Source organism: Manis javanica, chromosome 13 (assembly GCF_040802235.1).
Source record: "Manis javanica isolate MJ-LG chromosome 13, MJ_LKY, whole genome shotgun sequence".
Lineage (NCBI taxonomy): Eukaryota > Metazoa > Chordata > Mammalia > Pholidota > Manidae > Manis > Manis javanica.
In genome coordinates, this window is record NC_133168.1 from 53,782,567 (window position 1) to 53,804,026 (window position 21,460).

Below are 21,460 nucleotides of genomic sequence, written 5' to 3' on the forward strand. Positions count from 1 at the left end.
ACATCTTGGTTGTCTCCAAGTTTCAGTAATTATGAATAACACTGCAATAAATATCCATGTGTACAATTTTGAGTATATGTAAGTTTTCAACTCCTTTCATTAAATACCAAAGGAGAAAGATTGCTGATTGTATAATAAGGGTAAGTTTAGTTTTGTAAAAAACCAGCAAACTGTCTTTCATAGTGGCTATAACCATTTTGCATTTCCACCAGCAATGAATCAGACCCCTGTTTTTTCCACATTGTCACTTCATTAGTTACTGTCTGGATTTTAGCAGTTCTAGTAAGTGCATAGTGGTATCTCATTGTTTTAATTTGCACTTCTCCCTGATGACATATAATGTGAGCATCTTTTCCTTTGTTATTTGCCATCTCCATATCTTCTTTGGTAAGGTAAGTTATCCATTAAAGTCTTTAGTCCAATTTTTTATCAGATTGGTTGTTTTCTTATTGTTGAGTTTTAAGAGTTGTTGGTATACTTTGGATAACAATCCATATCAGTATGTTTTTTGCAAGTATTTTCTCCCAGTCTGTGGCTTGTCTGCTCTGGGTTTCTGCTCTGATAATTTGCGATTCTCTGTATCCTCCTGTCCATCTCTCCAATTCTGGGGGCAGTGTTTTGCCCTGTGACCTCACTTCCATTATGGATCTAAGAAGAGTGGTTGACTTTTCAGTTTGTTCAACTTTTTGCATGTTATGACCAAATAGCAGCTTCCAAGCTCCTTAAGTGCCACACCAGAAACCAGAAGTCAGTATGAAGGAATTGAGGCTCAAAGTACGAGGCATATTTGCATTAACTGTCTGGCCACAACTCTTCTGTCAACCATTCCTAGAGCCATTGTGACCTGTGGGGCCATATTTTGCGTCACATGGTCCTGTCCCTCCCTGGCCTTCTTTGGCTGCAGATGATTAGACTAAGGATGGATGAAAGGAAGAAGCAACCACAGGCTGAAAGCAACTCCTGATTTATGGACTGGTGTTAAAAAAAGAGAGACCTGGGCCAACCTGATCATTCTTTTTAGACTGAAATGGGGGACAAAGACAATTTTAATCAATGAAAAGTCAGAGAGGTAATTAGGGCTGACTTGGGGGATGGACCTGAGTCACATTAATCACAAGATGGTAGGTTCCTAAGCCACAGGGTGTCTTGAGCAGCCCCACATCCCCTGCAGCTCCACTTTCAGGCTCAACAAGACCCAGCACCATGTGGTTGCCTCTGGCTTTCTGCTGAGATTAACCTCCATGCAAATGTCTGCTGTTAACTCTCCTGACTTGACCTAGCCTGGGTGATCTCTGCTCCATATTACCCAGCTCCACATCAAAACCACAATGTAGTTAATAATGGGGCTAGACTTTAAATCCACATTGATCTGACTTAGAAATCCATGGATTATCACAGGCTTCCATTCAAAGAGCAGTGTGTCTAGTATGATATTTTATGATTATATTCCCAGGTGAATTTAAAAATGCAAAGGGGACAAAGCAGATGGGCTATGAGGCCTAGTTTAACAAATGCTAAATGGACACACCATATTATCTGCAATACAAATACTTTAAAATGGGAGAAACACTAAAAGTGAATAGTCTTCTAGAAGAGTTTAGGGGTCTTTCCTTTGTTCTGGGTTCAGACTGGAGGAGCTCTACCCAAGGAATACCTTAAGGAATCCCAAGTCTTAGAGAAAGTAAAGACGGTGAAGGTCAAAATAATGCATGTGTGGTAAATTTTTAGCTTCGTCTGCTTCTTTACTGCAGTAAAAATACAACCTGTCATCATTGCTTAACCTCCTAGACTCCTTAAAAGTAACATTAATTTTTCTGTGTAGAACAATAATAATACACATTAATTGTACTCTTGAATTGTTTATTTTCTTTCTTATTTTGTTTTTTCCTAGTTTTATATCTCTTCACATTTTTTATTTTCCCTTTCTTTTCTTATCTTAATATTTGATTTTTCATTATCATTTTTTTAAGTTTTCTTTGGATTTTTCATTGTTTTTTATAATATCAACTTCAATGTATTATTTTTTTCTTTATTTGTTAAAGGATAGAAAGAAAATAGAGTTGAAAAGAGAATAGCTAAAAACACATCCTTGTACTATCTCCCATGAAGAGATCTGTCCCCCAGGAATAACAGTCTTCCTTTATGTGAGGTGCCAGCTAAACTCTCCACAGCAGTTATATCGTGTAAATTTATTCACCACTTCTGAGGTGAGGGGACAAGGGTTGGTAGAGATGCATCATGCAGGAAGCTTCATCAATGTGTTTTTCAATTTCACCTTATGAGACACCCACACGGTGTCGATTCTTCTTTTACACCTTAGAAGAAAGCATAATAAAATCAGATAGAAGATGTGTACCCACATATCTGGAGTTCAGCATTCATTCTTTCTGCCTCCAACTTGTCTGTTACTGGGCTGACGAGCTCTTATCAGAATTACTACAGAAGAACAACTTGAACCCCTATGGGTGTCATAGTGCAGGATTTCTTATAAAATCAGACATGCACTTAGAGTATAAACCAGAAATCCATGCCTAGTCCCACCCTAAAGAAATGAAAATTATGTTCACACAAAGCCTAAAGGTGAGTGTTTATAAAGGCTAAAAACTAGAAGTAAGACAAATGTATTTCCATGAGTGAATAGATGCACAAACTCTGATTCATCCATACAAGGGGCTGTTATTCAGCAAGAATAGAAGGAAAGAATTACTGACAGCTCACAGATGCATTACACTAAGTGAAAAAAGCCAGACTTAGAAAGCTACATACTTTATGATTCCATTTATATGACATGTAGGGAAAGGAAAGAGACAGGAAAGCAGATCAGTGGTTGCTGGGAGCTGGGTATAGAAGGAGGGATTGACTACAGAGGGGCTTGAGAGAACTGTTTGGAATGATGGAAATATTCTCCATCTTGATTGTGGTGTTAGTTACTCTGCTGTATGCATTAGTTAAAACACACAGAAGTGGACACTAAAATGATGAATTGTTCTGTATGTAAATTATGCCTTAATAGAAAAACTTTTCTTTTTTTTCCAAAGTCCAGGCTTTGGAATCAGACTGCATTCAAACTCTGGCTTCTCCATGTTTCAGCCATGTGACTGTAAGTTCCGCAACCTTTCTGTGTCTCATTTTGTTAACTTGTAAAACAGAGCTAATAACTGCAGAGGGTTGTTGAGAAAATTAAATAAAAGGACATATGTAATTGTTTATCACAATGCTGGGCCAGACAAATCCTCAAGAAATGGTAGCTATTATTTTTATCTCACCATTAAAGAACTAAGAGGTTGTTCAGGGCATAGGTATCTAGACAAAGTTCTAAGAGTTTCTCTTTTAAATAGGAAATAGAAGTTTTATTAGAGTGCTTGTTAAGAACAATAGCACCCCATAAAAAGAGGTCATATCTTTTAATTCTTATGCAAACTCTTATTCTCCACATGAACTCTTCACAATTCTTTCTGGAAAATATTGAAGATGGCCCCAAAAGTCACATATTCATCGTTCTTGAGAGAATCCTGACCACATTGGTAAGTTTAAATTTCTGGAGAGTAAACTGAGGGAAGCATGAATAAATAAACAAATAATTCTTCAGAACCTAGACCACAAGATTAGTTTGTGAGTTATCATTTAGTCATTCATTCAATCAAAGAGCACCTATATACATCAAGTACAACTGTCCTAAGTGTTGGATATTCAGTAGTCACCAAAGCAGGCAAAAGTAATTGTCCACAGGAGCTTTGGCTCTATATTTAATGAGATTCATGGAATAAGCTTCTTATGAATCCTACCCTCAGAGATTTAAATGCAACATCTCTAGTCTCCAGTCATTTGGAAATAATCGTGAACATCACCCTCAATCACTCATCCTCTCCCACGGAGTCCCACAGTGTGTATTGCTCTTCATTTTCTCCCTTTTAAGACTTAAATCTCCTCAGACTATGGCTTATATTCTTTTTGGTTAACTTTTTATTTTGAAATAATTATTAACTTGCAGAAAATTGCAAAAATAATACAGGAGTCCTGTGTACCCTTCACTCAGCTTCCTCCAGTGTAAACTTTTGTGTAATGATAGCACCATACCAAAACCAAGAAACTGACATTGTACAATGTAGTTAACCAGACTACAGGCTCTAGTCAGATTTACACCCACTCCTTGCCCATTGATTGAAATGTCCTCAGCTTGCTGACCTTCCTGTCCCTTTCTAGGGGGTAAAGAGTTTTCTCCTCTATTGAAACCTGAAGCTCACCTGGATCATTCTGGACTCGCCTGATCAGGGAGATTTTATTCAAATGCTGGTGTTACAAACTCACAACCTCAAAGCCAGTTCTGCTAAATCTCTGCCAAAATTTCATGCCAGATTTCATTTGAATCCACAAGGACAGTTATTTCCTCCTTGGATCAAATTCTGCCTCTTCATGTCACTGTCTGAAATGCAAGCTTTTCCCCATCTCTGTTTTCCCATACTCTCCTCCTCACCTCTCTCAGGGTTGCGTCCTATTCACCAGCCTGTCCTTCTACTCCTTCCCTTTCTTCAAATTTTTCAATAATACTCTCTGAAATTCCTGTTTGATGGTAACAGAATTCCCTTGCATATACACATGCAGCCTAAATATACCTTCACAGAGTGATAACATCATTTTCCTATCTTAAGTAAGAATAGACTTCACAAAGTCACCATCTCCCTAGAAAACCTAAGTGGCAAATGTTTATTCTTCTTTGCTCTGCATCAGCAGAACCCAGCCAAATAGCAATGCCATCCACTGACTATGAGGCCACAAATGATGTCAGTATTCTCACAGCTCCTCAGTGCCTCTTCCAAATTCTTCTTCCTCCATTTTTGCTAAATGCACCCATGGCATCTGACTGTTCTGCCTTCTACACTCCTGGCTGCTGGCTCCTACCAGTCCTTTGACATTTATCCAACACCTTGGTACCTGACTTAGAGCTTAGTTGTCTAACCTATGTCCTTCTGTCATATTGAGAAGTGCTGACATCCATCAATGACCTTTCTAATGCTCTAGCTTGCCAGGCTCTTCAATTTCTTAATTGCCTTTAGTTACTCTCAATTCTAGCTTCTTACATCTATGGCCATATCACAGACATGTTATAGGCCAGATGCTCCCATGTGACACCTTAAACTCCAATGCCTACTCTGACCTATCTTTATCTATTGAAGATTTTCACATCCACTAATGCCTTTAAAATTTTGGTGTCTGTTTCTTTCAGGGTCTCTGATTACTCCATTTTCTCCCAATAACCCCATTTTCTCTTAACTTCTCAATTTCTTCCTAAACTCACTTATTTTCATACCATGGCTTTTGACTTTTTTGGATACCATGGCTGGTATGGATACCATGGCTGATGGTTTGGATACCATGGCTGATGACTTTAGTTCTTGACCTACTCCCAGGCACTCCCTTCCTTACAGCATATGTTCCTGTTAAAGTCCCCATAGCACATCATACCCAAAATCTGTGCTCCATTATTTTATAACTAGAATGTTTAGCATTGCTAAAATGAAAATGTCTGAACGATCAGGTTGCTGCCACCACAGATTCATGGTCTTCAGTTGAACTCTCAGTGCCAGTCAATAAGACTCTTGGTTTGTGCACAGTAACCTACTGCTTCCTCTCCCACTCTCTGCATCTGTGCCAAACCTTCACCACTCTGCATGGTCTCCCCACCCCCACTTACCTGCATCACTTCCAGTTTAAATCATTAGGTACAAGTTTAAGTGATCATTCTGATAGCAGTGTTGAAGATGTGAGGATAGTCAGCCTCCAAGATGAGCCAGATGATCTTAGCCTTCTGTTATGAAATGTGTTAAATTAACATTTATTAAGTGGAGCACAGGGTACCAGACAATGAGCCAAGGCTCAACAATAGACCAGAAAAAAAATCAAAATAGAGAAGTTTATTACTAACAGGTCCTGGAGGAAGTATGCCATATGCCTCAAGGGGCCACCTGGGGAGGTCAAGGCAGAGTGCAGACAGTGAGAGAGGAAAGACCTGCAGCATGGGTACATAGCCTCCATGGGTGGAGTAGTTGGAGGTTTCCAAGCTAGGGCCAGATTGGTCAATTTAAACCAAAAGAGTAGAGTTTCGGTAAGCCTTGTAGGGTGGTCTTACTTAAGGAACTCATAAGATGTACAGACACTGGGAGGCAGGGGAGACTGTTGATCATGATGGCTGTTGGTGAAATCATATCAGGAACTTAAGTTTGTTTGTGCTCTGCAGGCTGTTATCTAAGGCATGAACTTGTGAGAGGGGCTGATGCCTGTTTACCATCTCTGCCGACCACTTGGCCAAGCAAAATTGATGCCAAGGCAGCAATATTATGAAGCAGGTTAGCTAAACTCTTAACACCTGATTTTTACACTGTGCATAGTCTCCTTTCTTCAGCAGACTGCATAATCACAGAGTACAAGGCAGGTGGAAACACATGACTTTCAAAGCTAGGTTATGAAAGGAATTGCCACCTCAGCCTCGGCATTTTGGCCCACTTGCTTGGGTGGAAGCTAAGCTGTCAGGTCATGAGGTGATTCAAGCCACTCTTTGAGGAAGACTGAAGCGTCCGTCAACCACCCACACCAATACATGAGCCATGAGAAAGAGCCACCCTGGAAGTGGGTCTTCCAGCCCAGGCAAGCCCTCAGGCAACAGCAACCTCAGCCTACTCTTGACTACAACTTCATGAGAGACCCAACAATAGAACTCCACAGCTAAGCTTCTCCAAAATTCCTGACCCACAGGAACTTTGAGACATGATAAGCCTTCATTGTTGTCTTAAGTCATAAACTTTTAGGATAATTTGACATGCAGCCATAGACAGTTAATACAGATGGATTTATAGGAACAAGACCAGAGACAAGGAGACTGGTTAGGAGGTCATAAAGTAATGCAGGCAAATGCTGATGAGGGCCCCAATTTGAGCTGTGGGGTACAGATGGATAGGAGAGTAGGATCTGAGAGATATTCTGGAATATAAATGTGCATGAAATTGAGTGCATGTGGGTGTTCCAAAAGCATATAATTATTCTCAGCTTTCTAGCTTAGGTGGATAGTTGCCAAATATTAAAATAGAAAGTGCAGGAGGAAGAATATGATTGGAGAGGGATGATGAACTCAGAATTGTGAAATTGAACTTGAGGTACGTTCAGGTTCTATGTGACTATGCACCAAAAACCTCCATAATGCTTGTTTCAGTGGTTTCTTTCAGTCCTTAGCTTTCTGGAGCACTCTGCTGCATTTCACACTATCAGCTACTGTTTATTTCTGCAAATTTCCTACTATCTTAAAAAAAAAATTTCCTACTATCTTGTTGTTGGTAAAATTGCAATATTTCCAGAATCTTTCACCTGGCCTTACTTCATCGCCATATCAATAGGTGTTTCCAAAGGGTGGAGAAAAGTAGTCCATCTCCATATCAATAGGTAATGACAGGGGCTAGCAGGGCATATCTGGACCAGAGAGGTTGGGTGGGGTTTCTTCTTCAGTCAGGTCATGAGAGACACAGGAGAGAAGAAGAGGACAATTGCTTGTAAGAAATAAATGATTTCTCCCTTTGACTGATTTTGGTTTCAAAGGTATTTTGCCCTGGGATTTTCTTCCTGGAGTTACACTTGGCTCAAGGCTGTTCTGATTTTTCTCCAGCTCTTATATTTTTTTCTCAGTCTTCCTCATTGCTTCCTCGCTTCTTTTTTGTTCATGCAAATGAGGATTCCACCTCATTCCGTTAAATGCAAATGCTCTCTTCTGAGTCCCCTAGAAATCTAAGATTTATTTTCTGGGCTTTATCAGAATAAAGTTTTTAAAAGAATAAACCTGATATTAGTGTCTCTTTTTATGGATATGATTCAAATTTCTAACTGACATAGTTGTATTCTTATGTCAGTTCTAATTTTGTTATTGTTGGTAATATTATGGCTTATAATAAGAAATGTGTTTCATCCCTGTCCTGGCCCACAGCAAACAAAATCCTTGTAATCTCCTAAGTAATTAAAGTAACAGGAATATTTTTTGTTACATTTGGTTTTATCCTCTATTCCTAAAATAGATGCCAAGAGATAAAAATGAAGCAGGTGTTTTTTTTTGTTATTCATAACAAGTCCCTTTCAATAACACTTGAGTTTACCTCAATGAGACAACTTCTGAAAAGCCCTGTGATTAGACGGTTGGAACTTTCAGCCCCACATCCTGACCTCCAGGGAGGAAAAAGGGGCTGGAGACTGACCTGCTTACTAATGGCCAATTATTCAATTAATCATGCTTACGTAATGAAACCTTCATAAAAATCCCTGTACTATACAGCTTCAAGTAGCTTCCAGGTTGGTGAATGCACGGACATATCAGGACAATAACATGCCTAGAGACAGCACGGAAGTTCTGTGCCCTTTCCCCATACTTTGCCCTACACATCTCTTCCATCTGGATGTTCCTGAGTTACATACTTTTATAATACACTACTAATCTTAAGTAAAATAAAATGTTTTCCTGAGCTCTGTGAGCCTATCTAGCAAATTAATTGAACACTAGGAGGGGATCATGGGAACCCCAAGTTGAGAGCTGATTGGTCAGAAACACAAGTAACAGCATGGACTTGGAATTGGCATCTAAGCATGTTGTGGCAAGGGGCAGTTTTGCAGCATTGAGCCCTTAACCTGTGCAATCTTGTTATCTCCAGGTAGACAGTGTCAGAATTGAGTTGAATTGTAGGACACCCAGTTTTCTGTCTAGAAAATCTAAGAACTGCATAATATGGGGAAACCCACACACATTTGGAACAGAATATTGCTGTGAGAGTAGAGGAGGAAAAGGAGAGAGGTTCTTTTCTCAAACATTATTGCAGTACTATATGTGAACTTCAGATATTTTTGTTGCCCTTCTGGACACATAGCAGACTTGAAATTTCATGCTTATTTATCTTTGAAACTGAAATATAATGCGTTTTCTTGTTTTAGCCAATGAAATGTGCAGAGAAGTGGCACATGCAAAGCGGTAAGAACATTTGTGCCAATTGCCAAGTTTTTTTTCCTTTACCTTGATTCTAGGTCCCTGAATGACAATAGGTCCCTGACAAGTATTACACATTCATATGGTGGGGAGAAAGTTCCTTATGTAATGCTGTTGAATTTATTTATGAAAGTTATCATACCACTGCCTAGCTCATCCTGATACAGCTGCAATAAAATTCTAGGTAATGTAAAAGTATGTCCCCTCAAGTTCTAAGGCCTCTTGTATCAAGTGGGTTTTATCTGAAAGTTAATGATACCAAATGTCTAAGTTATCAAGCACTGCTGATGTATATATTCTCCAAGTCTTACCTACAATTCCCAGGAATGTAAGCTTGAAGACTTCTTCCTTCTGTTGTGACATTCAATGAAAGGGCAATTGTTAGTTGGCTTAAATTCATTTCTTCAAATTTCAATTCTAAAACTTAGGCCAAACATACAGAAGACTTGAAACCTCTTTTGAACATCCTTTGGGCTATCAAGAGGACATGAAATCTTCAGAACACCATCTAAATGTGCAAGATTGTTTGAAGAATGTAGTAGAACAGTTGGGTCTTTGGTGTGGTTGGGCCAGAGTATGAAAAAGTCTTACAAAAATAATTTTCATGTATTTCTTCTCTTATCTCTATATATTCACTGAATATCACCCTTTTATGACAAGTTGCTATTGACAACTTCTCCATAATCTAGGTAACTTTGGGCAATATTGGCCCTGAAAAATTTATAGAATGCTAGTAATTCATGTTAAATTGAGTATTCCCAAGAGTTTCCATACAATATTAGATGTATATTCTTTTAAATAAAAGTTCTGTAAGATTAATCTCAATTCGTATCATCTCAGCACTTCACCTTTTGACATATTGCCATGTAAGTGAATTATGTTTGTGGGCAAAAATGATGAATAATTGAATACTCAAATGAATAAAGCCTTCCCTAATTACTTATAGGATCTTCTGCATGCCCATTATCATTAGCTACATTTTTCCAGCAATATTGAGGGACAAGTTAGAAAGAATTTTTCAGTACTTTGAGGAACATGTAATATACATCTTAGTCCTCTTGGGCTATTATAACAAACTATTACAGACTGGGTGCTTATTTCTCACAATTCTAGTCTGGAAAGTCCAAGATCAAGGGGCTGTCAGGGTTGGGTTTGGTGAGGGCTTTCTTCCTGGCTTATAGGCAGCTGCCTTTTGTGCTCTCATAGCCTCTTGTGCATGTGAGTGGGAAAACAGAGAGAGATCTCATCTTTTTCTTATAGGTGCACTAATCCCTACCTGAAGGTTCTACCTCCATGACCCATCTAAACCCAATTAGCTCCTAAAGGCCCTGTCTCCAAATATTGTTACATTGAGGGTTAGGTCTTCAATATATGCATTTTGTAGAGCCACAAATATTCAGCTCATAATAATAGGATATATTATAACACTCTTTGGACCATCATATTGTAAGTAAACATAAGCATTGTTAAGAGAGGAATTTAATGTGTAGATACTGAGAAAAAAATATTTGACCTTCAGGAAAAATACCTTTTTTGCCTGAATTGTCAAATTGTTTAAGATAAAGAATATGGCCATCACTATACTACACCTGTAAATGTGTAGATTGCAGGCTTGGACAAGAAAGTTTCCAGAAAAGACTGGATCCAATCAGCTAAGTAGAGGATACAGGGCCAGCGCAACCTGACCATGTTCAGAACTTGGTCCATAATGTCTTTTTCTTAGTACACAATTAGAACAATGCTGTGTTAAAAAGTTATACATAACTTGAACAGACATTTTTCCAAAAAAGCAGCACAGATGGCCAAGAGGCACATGAAAAGATGCTCCACATTGCTTGCGAACCATCAAGTTAAGGCAAGTCACAACTGCGATGAAATATCACCTCACACTAGTCAGAATGTCCATTGTGCAAAAGACAAAAAATAACAAGAGGTGGTGAGGTTGTGGACAAAAAGGAACACTACTATACTGTTGGTGGGAATGTAAATTGATACAGCCACTGTGGAAAGCAATATGAGGTTCATCAAAAAACTAAAACCAGAAATACCATATGACCCAGTAATTCCACTTCTAAGAATTCACCCAAAGAAAACAAAATTCCTGATTTGAAAAAAAATATATGGACCCTTATGTTTATTGCTGCATTATTTACACTAGCCAAGATATGGAAGCAACCATAGTGTCCATCAACAGATGAATGGCTAAAGAAGATGTGGTACATATACAGAATGGAATATTCAGCCATAAAAAAAGAAGGAAAACTTGCCATCTGAGACAACATGTATGGGCCTAGAGGGTATTATACTAAGTGAAATAAGCCAGGTGGAGAAAGACAAATACCATATGATTTTATTTATTTGTGGAATCTAAAAACAAAACAAAACAAAATGAACAAAATAGATGTAGACTCATTGGTTGGGGTGGGTGGGTAGGAATGGTGAGGGGCATAAAGGGGCACACAAAAATTCTCAATCACAATATATGTTGGTCACAGCAATGGTAGTACAGCATGGAAATTATAGCCAATGATTCTGTAATACCTTCCCATGCTGACAGATAGTAACTGCACAAGTTGAGGTGAGGATTTAATAATGTGGGTAACTGTTAAACTACTGTGCTGTGTATCTGAAACCAATATAAGATTGTATATCAACTATACTTCATTAAATAAATATATATAATGTCTACACATACTTCAAGTTAGGAGGAGAGAAGAAAATAGGGCATAAAAAAAGGTTATATATAATATAAAAGCTGCCATCAGGCAGCATGGTGGAACAACTGATTTTAATCCAAATAATACATAACCTTAGTGATTATTATAACTGAATATTTGGAGTCCTGACAATTTATTTGGCATTTGGTATTTGGCACAATATACAAGATTCCTTGCTTTAGATGATATCAAATCACTTTTTTCAACAGGGTTAAACAGTGAAGAAGATTCCATTTAGTGGTGAACCCAGACAAGAGAATAGGTATTTATGGTACAGTGGCTAATTATTTGAGAAAGGCAAATGTGAAGAGCTATTGACACACTCAGGAGCCATATGGCCCTGCCTAGGGTTTTAGGGAAGTCTTGGAAGGAGCACTATTCATCTGAGTAGGTATTAGTCCTATGAAGAAATGGGGATAGGAAGAAAGGTGTTCAAGAAGATTGGAGTATTCCAAGCGAAGGAGAAAAGATAAGGAAAAGCACATCACGGGAAGCATATGTGGGTATATGTTCAAGGAGCCCAGCCTAGTTGGAGGTGGGCGGCTAAGACATGGAACTGGAATACACAGTTTTGACTATATGTCTGTCTATAGGTTCTGAACGCATCTCGTGTATTGTCAGAGTCATTCAATAAACTTTCTTTTTTTTTAGTGCTATCCTGATCTCAAGAATGAGAATAGCTCCATTTTACTTCTATAACAGTAAGATATTTAATATTTACAATATGTCTACTTTTTCTAAATAACATTCCCATCATGTCTCAAAGTTTTGGGGTGCTGCCTACTGGTATTTTGTTTCAGTTTTGTTTAATTTAACCCAATTTATTAACATTTGGGGCAACTGATCAACTACTACTTAAACTCATGTCTTAAATTCACGTGAAATGTTTGACATTTTATTGGCTGTTATGAACAATAAATACAAAAGACAGAAAGAAAATTTCATCCTTTCAGCAAATATTTGTTGAGTGCTTACTATTTGCCAGGCTCTGTTCTAGACCCAAGAAATAGCAGTGAACAAAAAAAGATGAGTATTATGGAGCTTACTTTCTAGAAAGACAAAAACAAGATGACAGAACAAAATATCCAAAGATTTAAAAAATGAAAGAGCCAAGATAAATGAGTAAAATTTAGATGTTCTGGCAAACACCAAATTAACCAAGTCATCAGGTTAAAATCACCAGTGCTATCATGTGAATATCAGGTGTGTCCTGCCATGGTGTAATGAGAAAGGGTACTTCATCTCTGTGCTGTTCTTCCAGTCCATAATATCACCTTCATCATGAGAAAGTAGCCAAGCCAAATTGGAGGATGTTCTACAAAATACCTAATATTCCTCAAAACTGTAATGTTATGAAAACCAAGGCAACACTGAGAAATTGTCTGGGACCAGAGGAGACTAAGAAAACATGGCAACTAAGTGCAATGTGGTATCCTGGATGAGAGTTTGTAACAGAAAAATGACAGTAATGGAAAACTAGAGAAACCCAAATAAAGTCTGGAGTTTAGTTAGTAGGAATGAATTAACTAATGATGGCTTATTAGCTTGGATAAACATACAGCAGTAATGTGAGATGAAAATATTAGTGGAAACTGAAGTTGGGTAAAAAGTATACAAGAATTCACTGTACTATCTTTACAATCTTTCAATAAATTTAAAAATCGTCCCCAAATAAAAAGTTTATAAAGAATTCATATATAATATCTACAACATAAAGAAAAATGTTTTATAGGAATAAACATAATAAAAATGTGCATGACCATTATGAGAAAATATAAAACTTTATCAAACATTACTAAAAGAGACCTAAAAAACAGAGAGAAACATCATTTCAAGCATAGGAACTTTCGATGTAGTAAGGATGTCCATTCACCCTGAGTTAGTAAATAAATTCAATGTAACTTCAATCAAAATGCTACCAAACTTTGTCATGGACCTCAAGAAACAGATTCTAAAATATATATGAAGCAGCAAAAGGGGCAAGAAAATTCAATTCCAATGTTAGAGAAGATCAGAGAATTATCATAAATCTGTAGTGACTAAAGCAGTGTCGTGCTTTCACAGATATTGACAAATAAAAGCAGGGGAACATGATAAAAGCCCAGAAATAAACATACAGGAAGATACATAGATAGATGGATGGATAGATAGATAGATAGATAGATAGATAGATACAGACAGATAGATAAATAGGTAGATAGATGATAGATAAAGATGGTTAGATTTGTGTGCCAAATTTACTGGGCCAAGGGGTGCTCAGATAGATGGTAGATATTATTTCTGGCTGTGTCTGTGAGGATGTTTCCAGAAGAGATTCACATTTGAACTGGCACACTGAGTAATGAAGATCACTCTTACCAGTATGGATGGGCATCATCTGATCCACTGAGAGCATGAATAGAACAGAAAGGCAAAGGAAGGGCAAATTTGCTCTCTCTTTGGCTTGAGCTGGACTATCGCCTGCTCTCTGGTTCTTGGGCCTTCAAACTGGAACTGGGGATTTATACCATTGACTATGCCGGTTCCCAGGCCGTTGCGCTTGGACTGAACCTACACCACCAGCTTTCCTAGGCCTCCAGCTTAGAGATGGCAGAGCGAGGGACTTCTCAGCCTCTATGATTGTGTAAGCTGATCACTCATAATGAATCCCTTTCTGTATATCCATATGTATCTTCTTGTTCTTATTATTCTCTTCTGAGAACCCTAATACCCCCACTTCATACTCCCTTTCTCTTGTTTATTTATTTATTGATTTATTGATGAACAAATCTAACATTCTCTTGTCCCTCTCTTTCTGTTTCTCCAGAGAACCCTAATAGAGAGAGAGAGAGAGAGAGAGAATGTTAAATTTGCTAATTACAAATGGGTATGAATCGCAGGGAAAGGGTATGAATCGCAGGGAAGGAGCTGAGGCTGAGATTTTAGGCCACGTAAAGCCTCGTGAGAAGGTGAGTTATGAGTAAAGACCTGAAGGGACGGGGTGAGGGACTCGCACAGATATCTGGAAGAAGATAATTCAGGCAGAGAGAACAGGAAGTACACAGAGTCCCTGAGGCAGGACCACACCTGCTGAGTTTGAGGAACAGGGAGAAAAGCAATGAGGTTGGAGCACAGTAAAAAGAAGAGAAATAGCAGAAGAATCAGAGAGGTAAGGGGGGGGAAAACAGGCCATGTGAGGTCTTGTGGTTCATACTTTAAGTAAAGTAGGATTGCTGGATGGCTTTGAACAGAGTGGCATGATCTATCAAAATATATTCTTGCCATAATTTTCAGAGTACAGAGGAGGAAGGAGTGGAAACAGAGTTTGTCCAAGATAGCAGGGTGCTGAGAACGATTTCATTCTATCTTGCAAATGTTGACAGGAGTGTGATAGACCAGAAAAAGGAGAGAAGCAAGGATGACCCCAAGGGTAAACCCTGAGCAACAAAAAAATGGAGTTGCAATTAATGAAGAAAGGGAAGAATACCGGAGAAACAGTTTTGGTGGGGATATCAGGAGCTCAATTTGGACAGGTTAATGTAGGAATAACTATAAAATATCCATGTAGAAAAATTGATAGGTGGTCCGATGAATGAGTTGGTATTTCACTGGAATTTCTTAGCTAGAGATGTAAATTTGGGAGTCAATTTAGCATTTAAAGCCTTGAAATTAGAAAGGATTACTTAGGGTGATCTCAGACGTCAATGAGCAAAAGGATCACCTGGGGATATTGTTAAAATACAGATTCTGACTCAGCAAGTCTAGGGTGGAGCATTTCCAGCACTACCAGGAGATGCTGCTTTTGCCAGTTCCAGTGGTGAACAGGAAGGACATCAGAAGTATAGACAGTGAAGAAAAGAGATGTGTAGTCTGAATCCAAGGTTCCCCAACATTTAGAGATTGGGGAATCAGCAAGAGAAACTGAGGAGAAACAGCCACAGGGAAATGAAAAACCAGATATGTGTGTTGTCCTTGAAAGAAGAGGAAGTGATCAACTCTGGAAATGCTCCTAATGGGTCCTGAAGTGAGGTCGGAGAACTGACCATTGGAACCAGCAGTGCATCAGTCTTCAGTGACTTGACAGGAACTGCTGCAGGGATGGAATGGCAGGGACTGCACTGAACTGGAGTGGGTCCAAGAGTGAATGGGAGAAGAGAAATTGGGGATAGCTGATAAGGTCAACTCTCTCAAGGAGCTTCATACTAAAGGGGATGAAGTATAATTGAAGAAGACGAGACTATCTTTAAAGATGGGGAAAAATAATATATTTGTATCCGAATGGGCATGATCAGTAGAAAGAGAAAAATCAATGATGCAGAGAGAAGGGAGAATGTACGTGAGTGGGCAAGAGGGGTTGGGGTATAGTGCTTGAGTGGAGAGGGGCATTTTAGCCAAGGGCACAGCAGTCCATCCTGGTTACAGGAGAGAATATAGAACCACAGGTTTCTCAACAGGTAGGCAGCAAGATCTGGAGATGATGGGAGCAATCTCTGATTGCATCTTTTTTTTTCCCCCCCATTGACATCGGAGCATGATTAGTAGCCAAGAATGAGAATGGGAGAGATTTGAGGCTGGAGAAGAAAGTATGAACTATTCTCTGTAGGGAGAAAGAGGATGACTGGATTAGAGAAATACAGTATGATTCAGGGCAGCTTTAAGTGCCCACTTGAGATTAATAATCAGGAACTTAAAGCAAAGGCAGTCAGCACAGTTCTCTTCTCCAGCCACATTCAGCCCTATAGGTCAAAGCACAAAGTGAACCTACAGTTAGATAAGTAGGACTGTGGTTTAGCCACAATAAATCAATTTCTAAGAACTTAGTGTGTCTCCTGTGAGTCATCAACCATGCTAGACACTGACATCACAATAATGACAACAATAATAATGTAGAACTCTTTCTAGATGCCAAACACCACGCTAAGCTCTCTCATTTAAATTTCACAAAAAAGCCTATGACAGAGAAAGAATACTATTTATTATCATCACTTTATAGATAAAAGAACCAGAGGCTAAGGTGGGTAAATAACATCCAGGTACATACATCTGATAACAGAGTTGAATCCAGAGTCATTAATTAGCTCAGAATGTAGTGGGGAGGCACCTTAGAATCGGAGTTAGAGTCAAGAGCAAATCATGCTACTTTACTTTAAGTAAAGTAAAGTAAAGTATGCAAAGGAAGCCCAGAAACCCAGAAGAGAGTGCTTTTATTTAAAAACACATAAAAAAAAATTTTTTTAGCAGATAACGGATGTGCACATTTCCAGGTGTGTGAATATATTAATCATTTGTACTCTAAATCAAACAGCCGTTACCCAATTATGACAGAAGTGATGTGTCCCCCAACCTGAGAGCAGCCCAGACTGACCACAGTTCTTGCTCAGTGACCTTGACAATCCACTCAGGCTTCTCACAAATCCCCTCCTCAAAAATATTCTGGTGAACAAAAAATTCCAGGACTCAGGGTGTGTGCCTTTATCCTGATACAGTTCTTATAACTTTCATATGATGGCCCAGAGTGGATAAAAATAAGTGAGAAGGAGTTTTACCATGTTTAGTTTATTCTTAATGTAAAGGTTTGGAAGGTCTTTTCTCGACCTTCCTTTATTCTCTTATGGTTTGAAGTGGCTCTTTCGGAAAGGAAATCCAGAAACTGATATTTCCTTTGGAAGAATCACCAAAAACTTCCCAGCACCAAAGACTAGAAAAGGAATCTGTATGTCCAGTTTAGGGCCTCCTAAGTGCCAGGCTGGGCTGGCCAGATTATAAATGTTTTCTCATTTAGTCTGCACTCCAGTTTTATGGACTAAATTACCTGAGGGGTCTCATCTAGGAAGAAGTGGAGTTGGATTCTAATCTTAGAAGATTAGAAGAAATAAAGCCTTCAGTTAGTTAACAACAGAAAACTCTGCTTCTCCTAGCTCCTTTTCTTCCTTTTTTTTTTTTTGTTCTAGCACAATCTCATCTCAAAATTTTAGTAATGACCTAACTTTTTCAACACAATTCAAAAATCAACTTCTTTATTCTTTCTTGTTCCCCAAATTAGAAAATAAAACTTTCTTAGCAGATGAGTTTTCTTCACTTTGTGGTTTACAGATGAAGCCCAGAATAGTAATACTGGATTCCTCCTGTGCTTGGTACACCTCTGTACAAAGAGGCAATGGCGTGGCTCCAGGCTTTCCAGGCAGTGTGGCATTGCAGGATGAGGCCCAGCACTCTTTTGGGTTATAGATGACCCACCCAGGCAGCAGGAATATTAATAAATACCATTTGGGGTGACTGGGGGCTGCTCCATCCACATGACTGAGGAGTGCTCTAAATCTGGCTCTCCAGCCCTCTTACATAATGCACTGTTTAGACTAGATGCTCCATAAATATTTTGGGAAGGAAGCTCCCGTTACAGAGCAAGCTTCTTCAGGTGGACAGTGATGTAATAGTGCTTTAGCTAAGAAGCCACATTTAGGGCCCCACACAGATATGAACATGGATGTATGCTTCCCTTGGGAAAGGGACAGAAAGACATGGTGCCATCAAGAATGAGTTCTGTTCTGAGGACCGGAGGAATCCCCAAAGGCCCCCACATTCATCTGAAGCTGCTTTCCTGGGGCAAGTCTTGCACGGTCCACTGGTGTGCACATTCCTATGAACTGGGGACCACTTACTGGTCAGGGAATGCCTGCAGCCCCTCCAGGCAACAAGCAAGTTCTCACAGGTTCTCACACACTTCTGAGTCAAGCCTTAGGGCACTGTTCAGGTGCCAAGAACATCCAGTCTCCACAGTGGGGAAATCACACCCATTAACATAACAAGATTAACTGGGAGGACAGGTGAGGTAACCTGTAACTTTGTGCCAACCTGGCAACCTAGGCTGATGCTCATTTATTAAATGGCCCTGCCTAGCAACAGCTGCGATGCCGAGTTAAACTGACTGGAGTTGCTTGCTTGCTTTAATATTTTTTAGCCTCAAACAGAAAGTCCTCAGTGGCTCAATTCGGGAAGAATACTCAAGTAAGATTAGAGGAAAAGGTTTTTGGTTCCTGAACCCTTCTTCAGGGAATCAAAGAGCTAAAGTCATACAGTATTAATGAAGCCCTTTGGGAAGTCACAGGAGAGCAGCATAAACAAACAGGTGAGCCAGAGTGGATTTTTCCCTTGCTGGTTTGTCAGTGTAATTGAAAAAAACACCAAACAAAAATGGAGCCATCTCTCTCCAGACACTGAAAACTAAAAAAGACTGACCTTCAGAAGCCCACAGCTCTGAAGTTTGCACAGTGGCCAGCTTGCCATTTAGTCTTGTGCATCCTCCCCTCCTGGGCACCTCTGTGTCTGCCAGGTGGGCCTCCCCAAAAGCCTTCTGAAAGGAAAGCTGTTGAATGCACCTGCTGCTGAGCTCCTCCTGGACAACCCCTGGGTCTGATCCTCCCTGGCCAGCGCGAGGGACTGACAGAGATGGCTGGCTCTTTTAGTTTCCATACTAGGACAGCTTCTTCACAAAAATTTAGCACACTCAAGCACATTGCTTAAGATTCCAATGTTTTATTCCTGTAGTGTGTGGCAGTTAAATCAAATTACTGGGTTTTACAATTCAACTCAATTCTGACACTATCTACATGGAGATAGTGTCACATCCCGCTGGTTAAGGGCTCAGGCCGCAAGGCTGCTCGCTTCCTTCAAACACCAATAGGAAGTCTAAGTTGTCACTTGTGCTTCTGACCAACTGGCTATAGATTGGGGGTTCCAATGACCCCCTCCTTGGATTTGATTGAGTGGCTCACAGAACAGACATTTTACTTACTATGTTACTGGTTTATTATAAATGGATGTAATTCAGGAACAGCCAAGATGGAAGAGATGCATTGGGCAATGTACGGGTCAAGGGCTCAGAGATCCTATGCCCTCTCCAAGCGGACCATTCTCCCTGAATTTCTATGTGTTCACCAACCCAGGAACTCTCAGAACCCATCCTTTTGGTTTCTTTGTAACTTGATTACATAAGCATGACTGACTAAATCATTGACCATTGCTGATTGAACTCAATGCCCAGCCCCACTTCCCAGGAGGTCAGGGAGTGTGACTGCAAGTTCCAACCTTCTAATCCAAGATTGGTGCCCCGGGTATCGAGCCCCCATGCTTAGGTGCTCCCCAAACATCACTGCATTAATATACAGAAGACACCTTCACTGCTCTTGTCACATAGGAAATTCCTAGGGATTTAGGAGCTCTGTGCCAAAAACAGAAGACTACATGTTTTATTATAAATCACATTGTCCCATAGCCCTTATAAATGGTGCCTCTTTCACATCAGAGAAAGGTGATGAGTCGGGTAAGAGATCTAGTGATAGGTAAAACTTTGAAAAATAGACAAGTTAATCCATTTGCCCCACAAGTAACTGGGGCAAAAATCCTAAAAGAGACATCATAAGAAACTGGAGATTCAACAGCTATAATTCAGCTAAGCATATTGTTGAGTAATTCCAGTTTACTTGGCAGCTTAGTATCCTCCTGCGGAGATTCCCTGGATAAGATGCTTCCTTAATCAGCTGCACGTACTCACCTTCCTAAACGTGAGACGGTTGAAAAATAGTATAATAACCAAAGGGTGATGAGGCAGTTCTCTGTGCTCAGACCTCTGCATAAGAAATGTGCCTCCACCCTCACCCTCTCTACGGAGACATCTTCGCTGAAGTTCAACATTCTTTGATTTCAAGGCAGGGAGATCCAGTGGAACTAGTTCTTCATAAAGGCAAGGAGAAGGAGAAGGAAGATCATTTACGATTTAGACCTCCCACTGAGTCCAGCATCGTCATGTGCACTCTGAGCCGGGACACTGCTCTACCCCTTCTCCGCACCCCGCAGCGCTCCACGTGCCAGCCTCTCCTGCACACCCCTCCCATTCTCCTCACTGCAGCTGCCTAGGTTTCCAAAGAGGCAGAGTAATCCTGGAGACATGTCCGAACTAGCTTGAGAACTGCCTTACCTGGGTTGCCTCCCAGCTCCACCTCTCACCAGCTGTGTGACCTGAGGGATGTGAGCACATCCAAATCTTGGGTTCTTCGTTTTATAATCAAGACCATGATATTACTCACCTGAGAGGATTCATCTGGTGCTTGGCACACATAGGCGCCAGCTACTCTTCTTGTTGTTACTACTTGTAGTTACTGCGTCCCTCTAATTCTAGTTTGTTGACAGCTTTGTCTTCCTGTGCGCACCTGCACCCACTTCCTCTGTGGCCTTGCGGTCTGGTTCCCCCAGAGAATCATCCTGGTCTTACCATATTCAGTATTCCCTATCAAGCTGACATTGGCGCCTGCCACGTTCCATCAGCTAGGGCCAGGGATGATGACTACACTCTGGAAATGGAGTCACTTCAGCCGTCAGCTTCAGGAGGGTCCGTTGGTGAGGGATGGTCTTGAGAAAGTATACTTTGAATGAGACACATCCTAAAACATATCTATACCATTCTTCCATGAACTTTAAACAAAGCCAATATTTTCAACAATTTGTTTTCATAGTAGGAGTCCAGGGGATCCTCAGTCCTCTTGGTAGACATTTCCAATTCTGAGGGCCTCACATCTTTTTTTAATGTCAAGGTGGAATCCCCTCAGAGGCTGACAATGGGCTTAAACATCTGCTGGTCCTGCGGATGCATTCTTCTCTCTTAAAATCCACATAGCTCAAATCAGTGAAACATTTTCTCCTAGACACTCATATGCTGTCCTATCATTGGCATCAGACTCATCCCACAGTGCCGTGTCTT

The 21,460-nt window shown here is 39.9% G+C and overlaps 1 long non-coding RNA gene across 1 annotated transcript; it reads right to left on the minus strand.

Annotated features, from left to right (window-relative positions):
- Window positions 1-1,495: 1,495 nt before the first annotated feature.
- Window positions 1,496-20,719, minus strand: LOC140845472 (uncharacterized). The gene is made up of 3 exons (XR_012124244.1): window positions 20,681-20,719; window positions 5,693-5,806; window positions 1,496-2,315 (listed from the first exon to the last, which is right to left on the minus strand). It is a non-coding gene; the product is annotated as an uncharacterized lncRNA (long non-coding RNA).
- Between the last annotated feature and the right edge of the window lie 741 nt (window positions 20,720-21,460).